The sequence below is a fragment of the Eurosta solidaginis genome, chromosome 1 (assembly GCF_040869045.1).
Source record: "Eurosta solidaginis isolate ZX-2024a chromosome 1, ASM4086904v1, whole genome shotgun sequence".
NCBI lineage: Eukaryota > Metazoa > Arthropoda > Insecta > Diptera > Tephritidae > Eurosta > Eurosta solidaginis.
This window is the reverse complement of record NC_090319.1, coordinates 211,192,703-211,216,707: the sequence shown is the minus strand read 5'-3', so window position 1 is coordinate 211,216,707 and position 24,005 is coordinate 211,192,703. Positions and strand designations below refer to the sequence as shown.

General features: G+C 37.1%; 1 protein-coding gene across 12 annotated transcripts in view; it reads right to left on the bottom strand.

Moving 5' to 3' along the window:
• scro (scarecrow) overlaps window positions 1-23,242 on the bottom strand; it is a 1,102,402-nt gene extending 1,079,160 nt beyond the window's left edge. For 10 of the 12 annotated variants that reach the window (XM_067760136.1, XM_067760130.1, XM_067760129.1 and 7 more), the window contains exon 1: window positions 22,822-23,242. The gene's annotated coding sequence lies outside the window, so the exon portion shown is untranslated. Of the gene's footprint in view, window positions 1-10,390; window positions 10,556-22,821 lie in introns of all 12 variants that reach the window. The other 2 variants (XM_067760134.1, XM_067760140.1) reach the window with 1 other exon arrangement.
• Window positions 23,243-24,005: the final 763 nt, after the last annotated feature.

Here is a 24,005-nt window from a genome sequence, read left to right as displayed (position 1 = left end):
TGCACATTTCAGATAAATTACTTTTTTACATAACACGTGACACCGCCCGTTTAAAAAAAATGTCTCCTCATTTCCTCTTACAATAAAACTTGATAAGTGAAATATCATTGATTCAAAACAATTTTTTGCTAAGTTATAGGTTATTATTCTAGTCTACGACCCTTTAAACCTTTCAAACTTGTTTTATATCTAAGTTGCCGTCGTTTTTAACCGATCCCGTCCATTTCTACTATAAATATTTTCGGCTATAAGGAAAATATATGCACCCAATTTTGTTACGATATGTAAATTTTTCTTCGAGTTATGGCTCCCGAAACATTGAAAATTTCTTAGACAAAAAAGGGGCGGTGCCACGCCCATTTTTTCAAATGTAAGTGTTTTCCAATTTAATGTTATAATTCAATTTAGAAAGTAAAATTCTATTGATACAAAGCTCTTTTTCGCTAAGACATAGCTTTTTATTTTCGTCTGAGACCCTTTTAAAAATCTTTTTTATAAAAGTGGGCGTGGTCTTAAACCGATCTTGTCCATTTTTTCTAGAAATATTTCTTGCTATAGGGAAAATTTGTGTACCCAATTTTATTAAGATGCGTTAATTTTTCTGCGAATTATGGCTCCCGAACCATAGAAAATTGCATTGCCATAAAAGGGGTGGTGCCACGCCCATTTTTTAAAATTTGAAGTTCTTCCTATTTATTGTTATAAATCCACTTGGGAAATGAAATAACATTGTTATAAAGCTCTTTATTCAAAGATATAGCTTATTTCGTCCACGACCCTTTTAAAAATCTTTTATATAAAAGTGGGCGTGGTCCTTAACTGATTTCGTTAATTTTTCTTCAAAGCATTCCTCATAGTAAAGGCAACCTTCCTGCCGAATTTTGTTGCGATAGGTTTAACGATTTTTGTTTTATGATTAATAATATTTGTAAAATTGATTTTATCACAAGTGAGCTGTGCTACGCCCATTTTAATAAATTTTTTTAAATTTTTATCAAGAGTCTCAATATCAGTCCACATGTCAAATTTCCGCATTCGATGTGTATTATTTACTAAATAATCAGGTTTTTTGTGTTTTTAAAAATTTTATTCGATACTTTTCTGGCTATATAAAATTTTGAAAAAGTGAGCGGTGTCAGCCCCTATTAGCAAATATTTGAACTCGTTTTATTCCCGTATTATTTGAAGCAGGTGTATAATATTTGGTCCAGTAAATCCAAATATCAAACAAGAAAACGAAGTGGTATGGTAGCAGTGAGTAGAAAGGAAATTCAAAGTAGAAGCAAAATTTAAGTGGAAGTAGGAATGAGTGGGAATGTAAAACTCGCTATATTTGCTTTGGCTTATATATTTTCCATATGTGAGGCTATTTAGGTGGGAGAGCTACAATTACGGTCAAAAAAGGACGACGAGAATTTGTTCCCTGTTACATCGGTTCTACGATCACTTAGCTAAGTAACGAAACTTTTTAGCTATTGTGATTAACATTGGTAACTCCTTAACTCATTAGGTGGTATCTTAAGGCGAAAACACTAAGAGTCCCTAGCAGTTTTCGTAAAAGCAACAATATTTCATAAAAGTAATAGTTTCGAAGTGGACGACCACGAAAGGCCACTGAACGCGTTGATGGGTATATTGTCATCATGGCTCTTCTGAATACATTCAAAACTGCTCCAGAAACCGCCCCGGAATCGAAGGATAGTATTGTAACGAATTTAGTGTAATTCTGCTTATTTGCAACCTTCTATTAACGTTCGAATCACTAAACTCTTGAATAAATAACTCCACTATTCAATAATGCAAAATGGCCTTTATTAAAGTTCTTCACAATAACACTTCCATTGCTCGACAGATAGCGTGCTCAAATCAAACTGAATACTGAATTTTCAGCTGGCGCTCTTTTATACTCTGTGTTGTGTCACTCGCATACTTCTAGGCGTTTCTATTTCTAGAATCTACTACTTATTTATCAGCTATAACTACAGATGCACTCCTACAGCCTGTCATATGCGCGCGTGTATGTGAGTGATACTTGCACAAATTATTGCATACTTTTGGCAGTATCTCAGATAAGATATATGCATGCGTTTGTGCATTTTCTCTCCGCTGCGTGTATGTACATATGTGTAGACATAATGATTGACTCGTTTATGTAAATACAAGTGACTGCTTGCTTTATTGTTGTTGTGGCTTCATTTACTTAGCATCAGACTAGTGATGTGAGTATCACTTAGTGTCACTAATATTCGTCACAGTATAAACATGAAAACCATAATCGCACTGGTTGACCATCACTTGAGATAAAATAATTAGATGGTTTCGAATATTAGCAACGCTAAGGGATACTATCATCTCTAAGCTGATACTAAGCAGTGACTTGTATGCACATCAACAAATCAATCATTATGTCTATACATATGTCCATAAAAGCAGCGGAGAGAAACGCACAAACAAATGCATATATCTGAGATACTCCCAAAAGTAGGCAATCATCGGTGGAAGTATCACTCACATATACGCGCGCATATGGCTATGCGAGAAGCTATAAAATCGTGCATCTGTAGTTATAGCTGGTAAACAAGTAGTAAATTCTAAAAATAGAAACGCCTAGAAGTATGCGAACGAGACATCACAGAGTATAAAAGGAGCTAAAGCTGAGTAAGCAGGAATCAGTTTGATTTAAGCACGCTATCTGTTGAGAAGTAGAAGTGTTATTGCGAAAGTAGTCTAATAAAGACCAGTTTGCATTATTAAGTATTGGAGTTATTTATTCAACAGTTTAGTGATTCCAACGTTATTTATTCAACAGTTTAGTGATTCCAACGAATTGCACCAAATTCGTTAAAATTGGTGTCAGGAGAGGAATTGTTGAATCAATTCTGAAGATTTCGGGTACAACAAGGACATGGCAAAGTGCAGCGAATTGAAGAACCAGCAACTGAAAAAGAAGTTGGGGAGCCGTGGATTGAATACAACCGGCAATAAACTCAAACTTCAGGCACCACTAGGAGAGAAATGGGGTCAGAAGGATTTAACGTGGAAGAGTATGTCTTTCATCTTGATGGCGATGAAACAACAAAAATTGAAGAGAAAAACGAAACATCCCAGGCAGTTACCAGCACAGACTTGAACATGATATTGGCTGCAATATCTGCACAAACATCGACAGTGTCATCTCAACTGGCAGAACAGAAAACCTTTATGTCATATCAACTAGAAGAGCAGAAGACATACATGGCTGAGCAGTTGAAAGCACAAGAAACTCGCATATCCTCGCAGCTGGAGGCATAGGAAGTAAGGGTATCATCAAAACTTGAATCGCAGGATGCAAAACTCGCACAATTTCAGGCAGAAGTCGAAGATTTAAAAGGTCGTATGGAGCAATTACAACTAAATCGCCCGGCTGTTCCAGCGAGCAATCCGAAGGTAAAACTCTATCTTTTGACAATTCTGTTCCTTTCCAGGTCTTTAAGCAACAATTTGATAAGACCAGCTGCGGAAATCTTACAGACCATTCCAGAGGTAGAACGGAACAGTTATGAAGCATTGATGGCCGCTGTCGAGAGACGTTATGGAAGCGAGCATAGAAAACAGTTATACCAAATTGAGTTGCAAAACCGCACATTGCAGGAGTTTGCTTCGGATGTTGAAAGATTGACTCATTTGGCAAATGCGGACGCACCCGTGGAATACACTGAAAGGGTAAACATTCAGAGCTTTATAAATTGTATACGGGACGTCGAAACAAAGCGAGCTACAGACGCAAACACAAAGACAACATTTGCAGAAACAGTATCCCATGCAATAACTCAGGAAACTGCCCCACTTTTGAGTAAGCCCGCATACAAAGCTCATCGCGTGGAAGTGGAAAGGCCAGACTGCGTAGACGCAATTTTAGAAGCATTAAAAGGAACGCAGCAGAAAAGCGATGGTGCCGTCAAATGCTTTAAGCGTGGAAAGCCAGGGCACATTGCACGTTATTGCAGTACCAATCCCAATAGCTCCAACAATGTAGGTGGCCGTAAACGCAGAGCTGAAGGAGATGAGCAAATCTCCAAGTCCACTCAATCGTTAAACTAAAGCGAGTCAGCCGCAAGGGGAGACAGCTGGCTCCCTCAATTGAATGCCCCATAATCTCTATCTGTCGAATTGGAAGGAGGTCAAGCAATCTTACTGTCGGAGGACATGTGGATGGAAAGGAACTTTTACTGACCGTAGATACGGGTGCATCTCATTCCATCATTCGATCAGATTTAGTCAACAAGAAGATAAGACCATTGCTTGGAGCAAGATTGCGTACAGCCACGTGAGAGGACACCCAGGTAATTGGAGAAGTAGCATGTGAAGTTGCAATTGGGAACGTCACGGTACTACACAATTTTATAGTGGCAGAGATTGTTGATGAAATTATAATTGGAGTGGACTTCTTAATCGACCAAGGCATCAAGATCGATATGCAAAGCAAGACGATGCGATATAAGAACATGAATGTGCCACTTAATTTCGCCTACGAGAGAGGCTACAGCAGTAAACGGATGCTGGTGGAAGAGAGTCAGCAAATACCACCGAAATCCGAAGCAGTCATCTGGGCAAAGGTTGATGGAGATTGTGGGACAAACAAACTGTGGGTTGTCGAGGCAGCAAACAAATCAACACCGAACATACTTGTAGGAAAAACCCTGGCTATGTCAAAACAAGATGGACGTATTCCGGTAAGAGTACTCAATTAGTTCAGGTCACCACTCAAACTGACCAAAGAAGCTATTTTGGGAAGATGCCAAGAGGCTGAAGTAGTTATTAACTGTGAACAGCTCCAGGAACACGTTTCATCTAGTAATACTGATCTTTCAAATGACATCACGGCATGGACGGAGGGACTAGAAGAATCCTATCAGAGTAAGGCAAAACAACTTCTCCTAAAGTACGCCAAGATATTTGACCAAGATGGCTCCAAACCAGGCCACGCCAACGTTCTGAAACATCAAATTGACAAGGGAGATGCGAGGCCGCTCCGTCAAGCTCCTCGTAGTGTTCCACTGGCGAAGCGGGAAGTTGTGAGTCAAATCGTACAAGAAATGAGCGACAGCGGCGTCATCGAACCATCAACTAGTCCACGGAGCTAACCTGTGGTACTTGTAAAGAAGAAGGATGGAAAAATGAGGTTTTGAGTGGACTACCGGAAGTTTAATGACGTTACGAAAAAGGATAGCTACCCATTGCCAAGAATTGGCGACACTCTGGACTCGCTATCTGGTACGAAATTGTTTTCCACAGTGGCTATTGGCAATTGAAGGTGAAGCAGGAAGACAAAAAGAAAACATCCTTCATCGTCGGGGATGGTCTTTGGCAATTACAGTAATGCCCTTTGGACTATGTAATGCCCCAGCTACTTTCGAGAGACTCATGGATCACGTATTGAAAGGACTACATTGGAAAACATGCTTGGTGTACCTGGACGACATCATCGTATTGGGCAAGAACTTTAATGAACATCTTAAAAACTTAGAGGAAGTTTTCCAAAGAATAGCTGGCGCTGGTCTGAAACTAAGTCCCAAAAACTGCTCGCTGTTTAAAAAGGAAATAAGTTATTTGGGTCACAAGGTAATGACAGAAGGCATCTGCATTGCGAACGAAAAGATAGAGGCAGTAAAGGATTGGCCAAGACCACTGAACTTGCATGAATTAAGAAGTTTCCTTGGGCTGTGCAATTACCGCCGATTTGTACCAAATTTTTCCAGCGTAGCCCATAGCCTCCATGAGTTTACAAGAAAAAATAAAGCTTTTGAATGGAAAAAAGGAGCAAGAAGTGGCTTTCCTAACATTGAAAGAGCGTTTGTGCACTGCCCCAATGTGGGCATATCCGATTCCAGGAGCAACATTTATTCTAGATACAGATGCAAGTGGATATGCTATAGGAGGCGTTTTATCACAACTGGTCGATGGACAGGAGAAGGTAGTTGCATATTACAGCCGTTCAATTGGAAAACCAGAGAGGAACTACTGCGTTACACGGAGATACCTGTTGCCATTGGTAGAATGCATCAAACATTTTCACAAATAGCTCTACGGCCAGCTATTCCGCGTCAGGACAGATCACGCAGCGTCAAATGGCTTCTGCAGTTCTGTAATCCGGAAGGACAAGTGGCACGGTGGATCGAGCGACTACAAAGCTATGACTTTTCCATTGAGCATCGAAAAGGTAGTACCCATGGAAATGCCTATGCAATGTCACGAAGACCATGCAATTTGGAATGCAAGCACTGTTCAAAGGCCGAGGCTAAAGAAGACATTATAGATGTCCGGCTAATGACTATAACATGTACGGATGAATGGGACAAGGAACAACTAAGTAAGTGTCGGCTAGAAGATACTGATCTTTCACATGTTATGCAAGGGCTCGAACGAAACGAAAGACCAAATAGAGAGGAGATATCAGCAGAGAGTCCCATTGCGAAATCATATTGGACACAGTGGAACAGTTTAGAATTGATATATCGGTTGCTTGCATCGAGTATGGGAGAGTGACGATTGTCAGTGCAAGAAGAAACTGATAGTTGTTCCCAGAAAGAGGATTCCTGACGTGCTCAGTGAGTTGCATAAGGTCCAAGCGGAGGTCATCTTGGAATCACGAAAACGCTCGAGAAGATTAAACAGAGATTCTGTTGGGTTGGTTGCCGACAGTCGGTCACTGAGTGGATTGCGAACTGCGAGGTTTGCAGCAGAGAGAAAGGGCCCAAAACCCGAAGTCATGGCCCTATGAAGCAATATAACTCAGGTGCGCCATTTGAAGGATCGCTATGGATGTGGCAGGTCCATTTCCTACTAGCAACTGCGGAAACACATATGTCCTGGTGGTTATGGATTATTTCAGCAACTGGCCAGAGGTATACCCAATCCTAAATCAAGAAGCGGAAATAGTAGCAGAAGTATTTATAAACAATTGGGTTGCGAGGTATGGTGTACCAATAGAGTTACACTCTGACCAGGGCAGGAATTTCGAATCAGCTGTGTTCCAGGAAATGTGTAAATCATTGGGCAAATACGGACAATTGCATTGCATCCTCAGTCCGATGGTATGGTTGTTGTTGTTGTAGCGATAAGGTTGCTCCCCGAAGGCTTTGGGAAGTGTTATCGATGTGATGGTCCTTTGCCGGATACAGATCCGGTACGCTCCGGTACCATAGCACCATTAAGGTGCTAGCCCGACCATCTCGGGAACGATTTTTGTGGCCAAATTAAACCTTCAGGCCATTCCCTCCCTCCCCACCCCCAAGTTCCAAGATGAGCTTGGGTCGCCAGAGCCTCGTGGTGGAACGTTTCAATAGAACCTTGGAGGAGCATTTAGGGAAAGTAGTAGACAAGTACCATAAGGAGTGGGATACACACATACCATTATTCTTGATGGCTTACCGATCAGTGCTTACCGGCAGTGCATGAGACAAAAGGCCAAACTCCCGCAAGGGTAATTTTTGGCAATGACCTTCGACTGCCAGCTTATTTGAAGTTTGGATGCGGAGAGAAATGTCAAGAAATCCCTTGGTGTCTTGACAGAAGAGCTGAGTGAGATACACGATGTTGTAAGGCAACGAGCAAAGATTATGAGTGACAAGATGAAAGCCAGATACGTTAAAGCAATTGAATTCGGAAGATTTTCAGGAAAGCGATTTGGTGCTGTTATACAACCCACAACGGTTTGTCCCCGAAATTGCAGTGTAATTGGGAAGGCCCAAACAAAGTTGTAAAACGGATCAACGATGTAGTGTACCGCATACAAACCATTGGCAAACCATGAACCAAAATGAAAGTGGTTAATTTGGAAAGGCTGACAGCGTTTAGATCGAGAGATTTGTCTGATCGGGATGATCAGACTTAGGTGGAGGGCAGTGTGACGAATATTACCAACACTAAGGGATACTATCATCTCTAAGCCGATACTATGCAGTGACTTGTAAGCACATCAACAAATCAATCATTATGTCTATACATATGTCATAGCGGGGAGAAACGCACACACACATGCATATATCTGCGATACTCCCAAAATTAGGCAATCATCGGTGGAAGTATCACTCACATATACACGCGCATATGGCTATGTGAGAAGCTAAAATAATACTGCATCTGCAGTTATAGCTGAGAAATTTATAGCTGGTAAACGAGTAGCTAATTCTAGAAACAGAAACGCATCACAGAGTATAAAAGGAGTTAAAGCTGAGTAATCAGGAATCAGTTTGATTTAAGCAGGCTATCTGTTGAGAAGTAGAAGTGTTATTGTGAAATTAGTCTAATAAAGACCATTTTGCATTATTGAATATTGGAGTTATTTATTCAATAGTTTAGTGATTCGAACGTTAGCAGAAGGTTGCAAATAAGCGGAATGGCACTAAATTCATTACCATATATATAACTAAGATTTGTAGTATGTAGCCCCAAAAATACAGTAAAATAATTAAAAAAATTCTTAAGTTAAACGGTTTTATTGACAACAATACTTACATGAAGTAATAATAATACTAAAAGCTAGAAAATAATTAGGTAGGTCCTAGGTACTAGTCATCACACTCCTCATCTAGGGTGTTGATCAGACAATTAAATAAACGCGTTGGGCGCGTAAAATTTCTAAAAATGTGAGGCGTATCATAACCTTGTTAAGGTTCGGTTGGTCTTACTTATGACTATCAATAGAAATTTTACGCGTCCAACGCTTTTATTTAATTGTCTGATCAATGGCCTAGATTGATGAGGAGTGTGATGACTAGTATCTAAGACATAACTAATTATTTTCTAAGGTTTCGTATTATTATTGCTTCATGTAAGTATTGTTTTCAATAAAACCGTTTAACTTAAAAATTTTTTTTTTTAATTATTTTATTTTCATGTTTTTAGTCTTTATTTAATTGCCTATTATTTCCCTTTCTATTTAGTTCATTTAGTCACTCATTATTACAAAGAATCTTTCCTGACAATTTTTTACAATCTGAGTCCTCCATACATAGTCCTTCGAAAGACTTTACTCGACTCTGCGCCACGTATGCTTGTCCCCCCTCCAACTCCAAAATATTTTGATATCACTTCTACCGGACTGTATGCAGGCCTGACGAGGGGGGAGGGGGAATGGGGGATTCCCCCGGGCCCGGGGTTTCTGAGGGGCCCGCGATTTAGATGTACTAAGAATATTTTTTTTTTAATTCAGGAGAGTTTTTAGGTTTTCCATGTGCAATTCTTAAGCCGAATTTCAAATGCAACGAATATCTGCATTTCGTTTTATTTCGCTCGAAAACTAAAGGTTATTTTTCAAGGGAAATAAAAAAAATCGAAAAACAACTGTTATTTTCTGAGCGGAAAATAGAAATTACCGTTATTTGTAATCAATGGATTAAAGTAAATTAAAGTGACTGTGTAAATGCACACTATTCTGATATCACGCACAATTGTGTTCACCATTCAGGTTCTGCATCCGATTCGACTATTGATATAAATTTTTTGCCTGGGCCTTCGGACAGTGAGGAGACAATGAAAACATCAAACAAAAATATATGTTTACATGAATCCGAAATCACAAAGCTTCGTGGTGACACAGGGAAGGTTCATCTTCAAAAAGTTTTCCCACAATACCACCAGCTCTGTATCAAAGTCCAGATTATTTAAACAACTTCGACATCGGTACCGTGAATGCTGAGTTTTTGCGATCTGAAGAAGTCAACGAAATAATTCGTCGAGGTCATCAAAAGTGTCCTGTTGTTTTTCCACGTGCTCGTCATGACGAAGAATTTCCTACCTCGTTGTTAGACAGAATCTTGCCGAATTAAGTGAAAGTGGAGTGTGTTTGGTTCGTGTGGAGTGCCAGTAGCAATGCTTTTTATTGCCTAATGTTTTACTATTTTCAGCAGCAGTCTACAACGATGGGACATCCTCTGACGAGCGAGATGGCCTAGAAGGTCGCATGTGGTCATTGCAGCTTACCTTGAGATTCACACATTTGTACTAACATATACTCTGACTAGTTTCAGTATGTCTTGAGATACATTGACTCTTACATACATATTCATTCATTTGTACACACATATATTCTGACGCGCCACGATAGTCTATGCCATGCGCCGTCTAGTAACTGAAGCTTAATATGTTTCAATTTAAAGCTGACCAAATGCTCGCCACAAGCCTTTACCTGCATACAAGTTATTCGCACGATTTATTTATGCTCACGTTGCATTTCCCACAGCTAACTTTATTTATGCTTAGATTGATTTGAGCTATTTCTAACTTGCACATTATTATACTAGAATTTATTGGGCTACAAAACTGCATACTCAAAAATTTTCTAGATTTTCTGAAAAAAAATTTGAAAGTTTTAATGGTAATTTTTGAAATTTTGATTAATTTTTCTTACCTTTGAATAATCTTTCACATTTTTTTGAATGTGGTTTCTATTAGGTAATTTGCGATATTTTAGATGAAAATTATCAATTAAGCTGTGAGCCACTGCATTTGAGTTTTTCTCAGCATAAACCAAGTGTGTACTTTGTTTTGTGAGTAGCCGTACGTATGTAGTACACTTAGCCCGTAAGTATTAGTGTAAGTAGGTATTTTAGCATTTAGAAATTTTGTATAAAAGAGGTAACTTTTCAATAAAGAAATTAATTCTGTTTTCACCACACAACAGTTTTTATACTACATCATAACAAATCATTCCCGAGATGGTCGGGCTTAGTACCGGAACGTACCGGATCTACATCCGGCAAAGGACCATCTACACGATAACACTCCCCAAGGCCTTCGCTAAATTTGACTGCACAAGCATACGAAGATGTTGCATCAACATGTTCGAATGTATCTTGCTGTCCTCAATTTGGTCCAATATACTGGCTACCATTAATGAAAGAAACGCCGTACTCCAAGCTAAAGACGCCACCATAGATGTTGAGGTCCGACACCTAGATGCCTTATTAGCTGATTTGAAGTTGATCAGGAACCAATGGGAAATAATTTTAAACGAATGCATAACAGTGGTCAGTGGCGGTGCAAGACAAAAAATGTATGTGGGCGAGGTACATTTTGCGAGGCCCTTTCATGGTGCAACAAAAAGGGAATTCAAAATAAAAAATGACTTGAAATGAGACGGTTTTTATTCGTTCAGAAACAAACATACATTTTTACATACATATAACTTTTTGAAACAATAAAAAAATTTTAAAAAAATTTAAAAAAATTAGTATGATGAAAAAATTTAAGAAACAAAAATTTTCTACTTTTGGTCTTACTGAACTCCTCAATGATAGGTTTGTAACTTATCTTAGATGCTATATCTGCTTCAATAGATAAAACTGCCAAAGCCGAGAGTCTTTCTTGACCCATAGTATTTCTTAAATAATTTTTAATTAGTTTCAATTTTGAAAAGCTCCTTTCAGCGGAAGCAGTACTTACAGGTATTGTTAACAATATCCTAATGACAATGTAAACATTTGGGTAAATTTCTTTCAAATTGTTCTCTATAATATATTGTAGCAGATGTTTCACGTCTTTAATAGAGTTGGGTAAATTTGGAATCATATTTTGTAACTCCTCATACAACTCATAAGGCTGGAAGTCACTGCTCTCACCTACTTGCAGAACAATGTATAAATCCTGACAGTTTTTCAGTAGTTGCTCCTTTGGAATTCGTTTTAACTGGTTTAAGTCATATAGAAAACCAAAACCTTCAAAATGTTGACTTAAAGACATAAATCTCGATTCCATGCTACTGATCACAGAATCAACCATGGTATTAAAAAAATGGGTTTCATACCGGCTTTCTGCAGACTTTATAGGTTGGTCGCTGCCTTCATAATCAAACATCCTTTTCTTTTTGGCTACTCTTTTATTTTTAAAATCTTTGGGCAAATCGTAACTGCTTTTCTCAATAAAATGACGAGCGTCAGACAAGCATTTTTCGAATCCAGTTTGTCGATATTCTTTTATCCAGTCACAAAATGTACGCAAATGTTCAAGAGTAATGCTTAAATGGACTTGTACAGATTGCCATAATTTGCTAATGGTATTGACACGAGTTAATAACTCATACCAGATATGTAATGATACGATAAATTCCAAACTGAACATTTCGTTCAAAATGGAATCGCAATCACTGAGTGTGTCCGATTGTTCCTTTTGGCATTTTAAGTATTCTATACATTCAACAACATCATCAAATTGCAATAATACAGCCTTCACCGCCTGGATTCTGCTTTCCCACCTTGTGTCTGATAAAGGCTTCATCGTAAGCTTTAATTTATCTTTGATTATTTTCCAGCGTTTGCTGGAACTTGAAAAAAGCAAAAAAATCTTCTGAAGAAAACCAAAAAATGTTTTTGCTGCCAACGAAGAATTGGCTGCGTCTACCAACAACAGATTCCAGCTATGACAACCGCAAGGTGTGAAAAATGCCCTGGGATTTATATTTAGAATTCGAGTTTTAACTCCACTATTTATGCCTACCATATTAGCAGCATTGTCGTATCCTTGGCCACGACAGTTTTGAATATCTAAGCCATTTTTTTCTAGCTCTCCCAGTATTGCATTAGCCAAATATTCTCCAGTCGTTTCGGTGACAGCAAGAAATCCGATAAAGTTTTCTTCTATGGTTCCAGTTAATGTATTACAATATCTTAAAATAACCGACATCTGTTCAACTCTACTAGAATCTCTAGTGCAGTCGAGTAAAATAGAATAATATTTTGCCTCTTTTATCCTACCAATCACTTCACAGGTAACTGTGTTTGACATTAATGTAATCAATCATGGCTTAGATAGTGGTGTGTAAGTTGTTTATTATTAATGCGGTTTAAGTGTTCTTGTAACGTAGGATCATATTTAGCTATCAATTTAAATAAGTCTATAAAGTTACTAGAATTCTTAGTGTTTTCGTCAGTTTTGAGAGATTCTATGGGACCTCTAAATGCCAAATTATGAGAGGCTAAGAAGTTTATGATATCAATTAATCTCTCAAACAAGTTGTACCAATGTTTTTGAGATTCAAGAATTCGTCTTTCGTTTTCTTGGTCTAATGTTTTTTCGTGCTTTATTCCCTTCTCTAATGTTATCCATTGGAACATATATAACATATGTTCTTTAGTATTTTCATGCCTGCGCAAAACATCACCCAAGTGTTTCCAATCACAACACCCTTCCTGTACCATTTGAGTTTGTGAATTGCTAAAAAGTCTGCATGGAAAACAGAAAACTTTATTTTTAGAGCTTGAATATACCAACCACCGCCGATGCTGAGTTTCACCATTATTTTGTTTTCTTGAGAAATGAAAATTGGAAAAGTGTCTATGATCATCATCTTGATGATAATGTTCATCAGGATGATTTAACTGCTGTGTGGGACCGCTTTGAACTATATCATGACGCTTAGCATCCGTCATGGGAAACATCCACAATCCCGCATCAAAACTGGCAAATGATTGCTCCACTACATCACTGGCTCTACTAGCAGATGGCGAACTTATTTCAATCGTGCTCTTTTGATTGGTACTTGCACTACTTAAGGGCAACATAGAAATTTCAGCATAAGATTTTGATTGGCAATCTATTTCTTTTTCCGATTCCCGTCGTTCGGTATCAATATTCGGTGCATCTGGAGTAATTTCCGAATTGTCAGATACAGACACATGTTGTTGAGAAGTGGAAGCAAGCGATTCAATTGACTCAGTACTACTAGATTCAGCTCGACTGAGAAACTTCATCATACCTGAACTTAAAACATGGTTTGATACAGCTCTTTCCGCTCTTCTTTTTCTTTTTGCTGAACCAGACTCCCATTTTCTCCCTTTATCTCTATCTCTCTTGGTAATTAAGCCTGACATGATTGATAAATTATGAAGAAAGTGCCAATATTGTACCCGTAAAATTAGGCGGATTCTAGCACAACAAATAAAAGATATAAAAAAATAATAACCTCAATTTTCAATCACACAACAGTTTCTTACCTATCTCAACTTTTTAAACACTTGTTATAGTTTTAGAAATATGTGACGCTATTATTTATTTAAAGAAACGAGCAAGACTCCGTCTAAACGCGATTTGTACTTTCATTGGAAATGGCTATGCGTCAAATTTGAGAGGTAACATATCATATGCACTTGTTTTGATACACAATGCTTTTTTAATAAGGGGAAGTCCCGAGCAATACTCTTTCTCCTAAAGGGGACTCCCCGCTACAGCAGCTTAACGCCAACTAATGTTGCCGGACTAAATATAAACGAATTGTCAGAAACGTAAGGGATGAGATTTCGAAATAATTGATTTTAACAGAAATATTGATTATTTCATAAACATAAATTTGTGGCGCCGAAGATTGGAATATCTTTAAGTTAAAAATTTATTTTAAGTGAGGCGTTAATGGCATTAATTTAAATTCTAAAGTTTTATACAAAGATGGTGGGAGATTTGACATTCTATAAAGCGAAAAGCAGAAAAAGTCCACACATCTCAAGTTTCTTTTCGATAATTTCCATAAAATCATCTTCTTCGGACTAAGCAAAATTAAGATCGGTTTCTTTAAAAAATTACCAGAGGTCCTTTTTTTAGTTAAAAGTTTTAAAGGTACAATTACGCAGAAAAACGCCTAAGGAGTCAGCTAGCTTATTATAAGAACAGCCTTGTGTCGTGTTCTTAGGTATTTTTCATACTTTTTCAATTATAAGTTCGTTGTGGGCCGCGAGGCCCTTATCACCGCGAGGCCGTGGGCGGTGGCCCACACCGCCCACGCCTTACGCCGCCTCTGACAGTGGTTATTCAATTGAACATCTCGCCAAAGTTTCCGGACATTCGAAAGAGAAAACCCAAAAAAAGTTTTGAAGATAATGGAAATGAGATGATTACGGATGATCCAGAGTCTGATTTTAAAAACAATACATTCTTGGTGATCGTTGATTCGGTAATCAATGGTATTACCGAACGATTTGCAGCTATGCGAAATTTTAACGAGACTTTTTCCTTTTTGTGGTAATTTGAATACAGAGATGAATCTACGGTTCGGGCGAGCGCTGCAAAATTTGTCGACAAATACAAGTCGGACGTTTCTCAGAGTTTAGAATGAGAAGTAATTCACTTGAAACGCATTTACGAAGCAAATTTTGATAAAGGTCGGTCACCATTGGAATTGCTAAATGCCATCTATGTTCAAAATCTGTATAGAATTTTCCCCAAAATATTGGTGTTGCTTTACGTATCTTTTGCTCTATACCTGTTACTGTAGCTAGTGCAGAAGGTTCTTTCAGCGTCCATTTAATAAATCGTGTTCATCTCAAGAGTGAGTTTATTATAAAAAACTTTGTAGGGAAAAAAGCAAGAAAAGCCACTCTTTGATATCCGAACTTTCTATATTGAATAAGTAAAATTTATAATCATCACTATATTTATCAGAAATGTACTAAAATGTTACCACATAACTAGAAAAGATTATTTGAAATAATATGTGGCTGTTAAAAGAGAATTTTATTTCTACGTTACAATAAAATAGTATAAATAGTAAATATTGTGATGTAATCCATGAACAATTCATATTAATCAAATGTTTTAGTGGATTTTTATAGGGGCCCGTAAATTGTTTAGTACCAGGCCCGGATTTTCTCTCTACGGCCCTGACTGTATGTAATATTTGTTCCAAATATGAGCCAAATCGGACATCATAGGTCGCTTTCTATTCATGTATGTATTATGTGTTCCAAATATGAGCCAAATCGGAACAAAAATACGATTTTTGCGAATATCTCGATCCTTGCGCCACCTAGCGGCGACTCACTTTCATGGGTCGCTTTATATTCTTGTATGTATTATGTGTTTCAAATATGAGCCAAATCGGACCACAAATACGATTTTTGTGAATATCTCGATCCTTGCGCCACCTATAGGCGATTTTTTTCATAGGTCGCTTTCTATTCTTGTATGTATTATGTGTTCCAATATGAGCCAAATCGGACCACAAATACGATTTTTCATATAGAGGCGATATTTTTTTATTAGGTCGCTTTCTATTCTTGTATGTATTATGTATTCCAAATATGAGCCAAATCGGAACAAAAATACGATTTTTGGGAATATCTCGATCCTTGCGCCACCTAGCGGCGACTCACTTTCATGGGTCGCTTTCTATTCTTGTATGTATTATGTGTTTCTAATATGAGCCAAATCGGACCACAAATACGATTTTTGTGAATATCTCGATCCTTGAGCCACCTATAGGCGATTTTTTCATAGGTCGCTTTCTATTCTTGTATGTATTATGTGTTCCAAATATGAGCCAAATCGGATCACAAAAACGATTTTTTTCAATATATCGATCCTTGCACCACCTAGCGGCGATTTTTTTCATAGGTCTCTCTCTACTCTTGTATGTATTATGTGTTCCAAATATGAGCCAAATCGGTCCACCAATAAGATTTTTGTGAATATTTCGATCCTTGCGCCACCTAGCGGGGATTTTTTCATAGGTCGCTTTCTATTCTTGTATGTATTATGTGTTACAAATATGAGCCAAATCGGACAACAAATACGATTTTTTTGAATATCTCGATCCTTGCGCCACCTAGCGGCGATATTTTTGTTTTTATTATTGCATTGTCATCGGGTTCTGAACTATATTCCAAGTTTCAAGCTTGTAGCTTATCGGGAAGTTACTTAAATTTTAATTACAAAATTCGTTCACAACGGCCGGCAGTGCAGCCGTGCAGTCAAGTCAACCTAAATAAAACCGTTTAAAAAAAATACTCTCCATTAACAAAATCTAAGCAACTTCCACGGTTGCTATTGCGTACCACATCATTATATACGGAGAATCCTTCACAATTACCTTAAAGTAGTTGTGACTCAATCTTCCTGTATATTTGGGACTTACTACGATCGCGAACCTTACCTGAATAAAATTTATTTTGCACTCATAAGAAAATATTAATCGTAGTCAGTCGTCCCCTGTCCAATTTATGTTTTCGTAACACCAGCTTAGCGTGCGGGATGGCTTTTTTGTGGTGAGAATCGGGTTTTTTCTAACCATGGGTCATTAAATTATTTTTTCTCAAGAGACACTGTACCGTTGCGATTGTAGTTTTCATGTTTATATTATCCTTCAATTCCGCGGAAGTTTCTGGAGCATTTTTAAATGTATTCAGAAGATCCATGATGACGATGTTCCTATCAACGCGTCCAGTGGCCTTTCGTGGTCCTCCACTTTGAAAATGAGACGATAAAGTCACCTATTTAATATATTTCGCCATAATTTTTTTAAGGATAATTCATTGTAATGTACTCCACCTACTATTTCGATATTTTGCGTGATTTGTCCTTCGTAAACAATTATATAAATTTTTTCGTCTAAGACAAAACTAATACTTTTATGAAATATTGTTGCTTTTACGAAAACTGCTAGGGACTTTCTAGGTTTCTCGCCTTAAGATTCCACCTAATGAGTTAACCACAATAACTAAAAAGTTACGTTATGTAGCTCTAATGACCGTAGAAACGATGTAACACAGAATAAATTTTCGTCGGCTTTTTTTTGACCGTAAGTGTAGAATGAATAAAAGTGAAAGTGAGGGCAAAGAACATATATTTGTTAAGAGGCGTCACTCGATACTTTGTTGTTGCCAAAGCAACCCTGTCATGTCGAATGTGATTCTCAAGGAAGTTTTGTTTAGTTTTTTTTTAACTGAATCCAATATATTTATGCGGTAAAGTGACTTTGCATAATTACGATTTTTGGAAAGAGAATTAATTAATTAATTTAATACAATCAATAAAATAAACACAAATACCCTACGAAAATGTATAGAAGGCGTTTTTATAAATATATCTGACAAAAAAAACCAACGACTACTTGAGAAAACATCGAGTAATTTGCTTTGGCAACAACAAAAGTATCGAGTGACGCCTCTTAACAAATATATACTCTTTGGTGAGAGTGGAAGTGAAAATGGGAATGAAAGTCGGAGTATAAGTAAAACAACAATTTAAATTCGCTTTATCTTTGTAATTATTTTAAGGGCGAATATAATACTTAATATATAAATTCTATTATTCTATAAGTTCTAAATACCTCATGTATTCAGGTGGAAGAGGTAGAAGGCTTGGGAGTGGAATCGCGAATGGCAGGGGGAATGCGAGTGCGAGTAAAACAAATAATTTAATTCCGTAAGTATTTCAAGAGGGTATGCAATATTTTGTATATATGTAGATTCTATGTACGGAGTAATTTATGAGGGAGAAGTAGAGGTCGTGGAAGTAGTAGTAGGAGTGAGAGTGAAAGTGGAAAAAAATTCTTAATTCACAATGCCTACGTAATTACAAGATTTGATATAGAGGTGTGTTCACAAAGTATCGCGAATTTTGAAGTTTCGCGTGTTACGTATATTCGAATTTGTTTTTTTTTTTTGTGACGTTATGTTGGTACTCCTGTCTCTCACTTATGCCGGCTATTTTGAATGTTCACTTAATTGTCGACAGCTGCTTTGCTTGCACGTCTTTTGGCTCGTCTTCGATGTTTACCTATTAAAAACAAAAAATGGATCAAAGAACCTCTATCAAAGTTTATGTGAAAAACGAAATTGAGTGCGTGGATGCATTCCGAATGTTGACTGTGTCATACGTAGAAGCTACCTTGGACCGAAGCAACGTTTATCGGTGGTATAAAATGTACTTAGAAGGCCGAGAAAATGTGAACGACGAAGAGCGTGCCGGACGCCCGAGCACTACAACAACAGACGAAAGAAATTGGTGAAGTGAAGAAAATGGTATTAGCCAATCGTCGAATCGCCGTTCGGGAAGTTGCGGAGGACCTAGACATATCGATTGGCTCGTGCCATTCGATTTTTATCAATGATTTGGGCTTGAGATGGGCCGCCGCGAAATTTGTACCAAAATTGCTCAATTTCGACGCCACTTTTTGGCCAAAAACAACACACTAATTATGCCGCAGCCACCGTGTTCCCCAGATATGGTCCCGTGTGACTTTTTCTTGTTACCTAACCTGAAGAGGCCCATGAAAGGACGACGCTACGCTATGACCGACAAGATAAAGACGCCATCGAAGGAGGAACTGAACAAGATAAAAAAATGATTTTTTGAAGTGCTTCGAAGATTGGGAAAACCGTTGGCACAAGTGTATAATATCTCATGGGGATTACTTTGAAGGGGACAAAATAGATATTCATGAATAAATAATTTTTGAAAAAACACAGAATTCGCCATACTTTTTGAACACATCTCATACATACATATTCTATATATGAGGTAAGTTAGGTAGAATAGGTAGAAGCAGTGGAAGTGGGGAAGTGATTGAAAGTGGAGTGTGAATAATGTGAATTTAATTTTTTGAAGGTTTATCCAATATTTTGTTTATATATTCCATATTTAAAGTAATTTAGATGGAAGCGAGAGAGCGTGGAAGAGGGAGTAAGAGTGGGAATGGGAATGAGAGTAGGAGTGGAAACGGGAATGTGCTTGGGGTGAGAGGGAGAATTAGAATGAAAAGGGACTGGAGATAAAGGCGGAGTCTATTCAATGATTTATAGAGTAATAGAGAGAAGGGAAGTCCACTTTTCAAATACATGGCAGGTGAACGTCTGCCAGGTACGCTAATTAATTATATTGGAACATCATTATACGTACACACCCTTACGATAAAAAAAACCACAAAAATGTTTTCCTTTTAACGGCGTTTCTGCAATCACTACAGCTATCTAACGATTCTTTTAATTCTTGCTGTGAACAATGATGATTCCTTAGCTCATTGGGTGAAATTTTAAGACGAGAAAGAGCAATTCCATGTCATATTTCGTAAAAGCAACGAATTTGAATAAAAGTAATAGTAATGAATTATCCTTAAATAAATTCTAGATAAAACAGATATATGAAAATAGTGACTTTATTCCCTCGTTCTGGAAGAGGACGGCCGCTAAAGGCCACTGATAGCGATATCAAGATAGCTCATCTGAAAAGATTAATGCCCGGTTTTTCAGTGCCAGTTTTAACAACAGTTGGCTAGAGTTTAACCCTGCCACTTCGGCCGCTTAAGTTCAGATGAGCAGCAAAAATGTATGTTATCGAACAAACAGCTTCTTATGGTAAGTGTATAGTGCATACAGGAGCATGTACAATTGTGAAAGTTATTTCATATATTTATATCCTTTTTTGGGTTATCTTTATCTGGATTTATATGTTATGGTTAGTATCAGCCATTTATAACTTTGCTATGGCAATGTTACTACTACTACTAACAGTTTCAGGGTTGGTACGAGACAAATCGTACGTATTTTTTAAACGGTTTTATTTAGCTTGACTTGACATACTGGTTGGCACGAATTTTGTAATTGAAATTTACATAAGTAATTTCCCGATAAGCTACAAGCTTGAAACTTGGAATATAGTTTAGAACCCGATGACAATGCAGTTATCCGATAGGTGGCGCATGGATCGAAATATTTCAAAAAATCGTATTTGTCGTCCGATTTGGTTCATATTTGGAACATATAATACATACATGAATAGAAAGCGACCTATGGTGGATCGATATATTCAAAAAAATCGTATTTGTGTATTTGTAACACATAATACATACAAGAATAGAAAGAGACCTATGAAAAAAATTGCCGCTAGGTGGCGCAAGGATCGAGATATTCAAAAAATCTTTGTGCTACGATTTGGTTCATATTTGGAACACATAATGTATACATTAGGGCGGGTCGATTTAAAAATCGCTCATTGCTCTGTGTAAATCGTATTCTAGGGATCAAAATAAGAAACTTTGCCGAAGGAACCATACCTCTAAAACGAATTTTGATGTCCCCCCCTTTGGGTCGAACTTTTGGGTAGGGGCAATTTTAATTCTACCTGCTGTGTCTTGTGGTGACTTAAAAAAAACAACACAAGCAATTTTACGATCTGCAATTGTGTCACAGGGATACCTTCATTTTTTAAAACGGTTGAATAAAAAACCCACACAACTATGTTTACGACATGCAAATGCATCACAGTGATGCCTTGGTTTCAAAAGGGGGTTGTAAACACGCTAATTTCTAATAATTTTTTTTAATTTCTTTTCTATTACTAAGTTAAATTCATTTTTTCATTTACATATGTTCTGACTAAATAAATTTCTAATGAGAAAAATAAACTCTAAAAAGAAAAAACATAGGCATTTCAAAGTGGGATTTTTCAAAATTTGCCCCTACGACCCAAATGGGGGGGGGGGGGGCATCAGAATTCGTTTTAGAGGTATGGTTCCTTCGGCAAAGTTTCTTATTTTGATCCCTAGAATATGATTTTCCCAGAGCAATGGGCGATTTTTTTGCCTCCCCACAAATCGAATCGGCCTAATATACATGCATAGAAAGCGACCTATGAAAAAAATCGCCTCTAGGTGGCGCAAGGATCGAGATATTCAAAAAATGGTGTTTGTGGTCCGATTTGGATCATATTTGGAACACATAATACATACAAGAATAGACGGAGACCTATGAAAAAATTGCCGCTATGTGGCGCGAGGATCGAGATAATCAAAAAATCGTATTTGTTATCCGATTTGGTTCATATTTGGAACACATAATACATACATGAATAGAAAGCGGCCTATGAAAAAAATCGCCTCTAGGTGGCACAATCGAGATATTCAAAAAAACCGTATTTTTAGTTCGATTTGGCACATATTTGGAACACTTAATACATAAGAGAAAAGAAGACCTATTAAAAAAATCGCCGCTAGGTGGCGCGAGCATCGAGATATTCAAAAAATCATATTTGTGGTCCTATTTGGCTCTTATTTGGAACACATAATACATACATGAATAGAAAGCGACCTATGAAAAAAAATCGCCTATATGTGGCCCAGGTATCAAGATATTTAAAAAAATGTATTTGTGCTCCGATTAGGCTCATATTTGGAACAAATATTACATACAGTCCTGTAGAAGTGACATCAAAATACTTTGGAGTTCGAGAAGGGACAAGCGTTCGTGGCGCAGAGTCGAGTAAAGTCTTTGGAAGGATTATGTATTGAGGACTTAGATTGTAACAAATTGTCAGGAAAGAGTCCTTGTAATAATGAGTTACTAAATGAACTAAATAGAATGAGAAATAATAGGCAATTAAATAAAGACTAAAAACTTGAAACTAAAATAATTAAAAAAAAAAAAATTTTAATATGAAGTAATAATAATAATAAAAGCTAGAAAATAATTAGGTAGGTCCTAAGTACTAGTCATCACACTCCTCATCAATCTAGGGCGTTGATCAGACAATTAAATAAAAGCGTTGGACGCATCAAATTTCTATTGATAGTCATATATAAGACCAACTGAACCTTAATCCGGTTATGATACTCCTCCCATTTTTAGAAATTTCACGCGCCCAATGCTTTTATTTAATTGTCTGATCAACGCCCTAGACTGATGAGGAGTGTCATGACTAGTACTAGTACCTAGGACATACCTAATTATTTTCTAGCTTTTAGTATCATTAATACTTCATGTAAGTATTGTTTTCAATAAAACCGTTTAACTTAATCATTTTTTTAAATTATTTTATTAGTTTCGTTCTTAAATGAGGAATTGAATTTGTTTTTGCTATTTAATATTCAGGAATACAAGGAATGGTTATTAAAGAAACTAAGGCTTGTGCGGAAGTGGATGTTTAGTTTTTCATCTCTTTTTTTAATTAACATTAGTTTTTAGTTCTCGTTCCTCTGTAAAAAAAATATTGGCGTTGAAAATTAATAAAGAGAGCAATTCAAAGCCCAACTAAACGATTTTCCATTGAGTGCTCGTAGAAAACAAATAAAAACAGGTTTACCTTATAGACCTGACTTCTCAAAGTCCCCACTCAATGGATATTGCTTGTAGTACCTATATCCACGGACTTTGAATGAGACTTTTCAGTTTCTCTACTCCAGTTTATTATGAACTCGCAAAACTTCACAACACGTTCACTTTCTTCTTATATTATTTATGTCAAAGAATCAAAATTTCACCAATGAGGACGTTTTTTGAATTTATAAGCTCTTTTGATTAGTAGATATTTGATTTTCTGTTTTATGATAAAACGTGTTAATCAATATGATTAAGTATATGCCATTTACAACATAAAATAGCCGAGCATCTTTATAACGGTACAGACAGTTTTCGTGTAAAATAATTGTTGTATTAGGCACATAGAAGAAGAAGAATTATTATGAATATCCACTCGACACGAATCCGTCAAATGAAACAAGAGGTCTGAACAGCACTGACGAGTGCTTCTCAAATTGCTTCTGGATAGCCCTCGAATAAGTTTGTCTATTAAGGACACTATGTTTGTTGGTTGGTCTGCGAACTTGTATAATAATTTATTGTTTTTCTTTCATTCTATAAGTATTTTAAAGCTTCTTTATTCAAGCATTTACAAAAAAACATATCAACGTCTTCTCACATCGCACGGTTTTATTTGTCCTGCCTCTGTAATGCATTTGCAGGAGTTAAAAACAAATGATTGGCTGATCAACATCCAATCCAATCACAACACAAAAACCACCCCAAATACACTCAGATTATACGCCTATCACAGCAATAATCATCCATATGTATGTATATAAATGTTAACAGGACAGATAAGAGTTGTACAATTCGAGGTTTATATGTATATTTCTGCCTCTATCACACATTCGTTGGCCCATGGCTGCGTAAATATTTCCCAGCTATAGCCAACACATTTTATTTGGCCGAAGTAACTAGGGCTCATTTAGGTACGTATCAGTTAAGTGCATCAAAGCTTTGCCCCTTTGCACACATACATGAGCATGTTATTATGTTATTAATTCTTTACTTACATATTTTTTTGATAAGTGGTGGTAATTCCATGCAAATAGGAGTAATATGCTAAATATTTCGATAGAGGAAATACGCAAAACATTACGAACATCTTCACAAAATACACTACTGGTATTAATACTTTGGAAAAATAAATTTTGATAAATGTATGTCTTGTATTAACTCAATTTT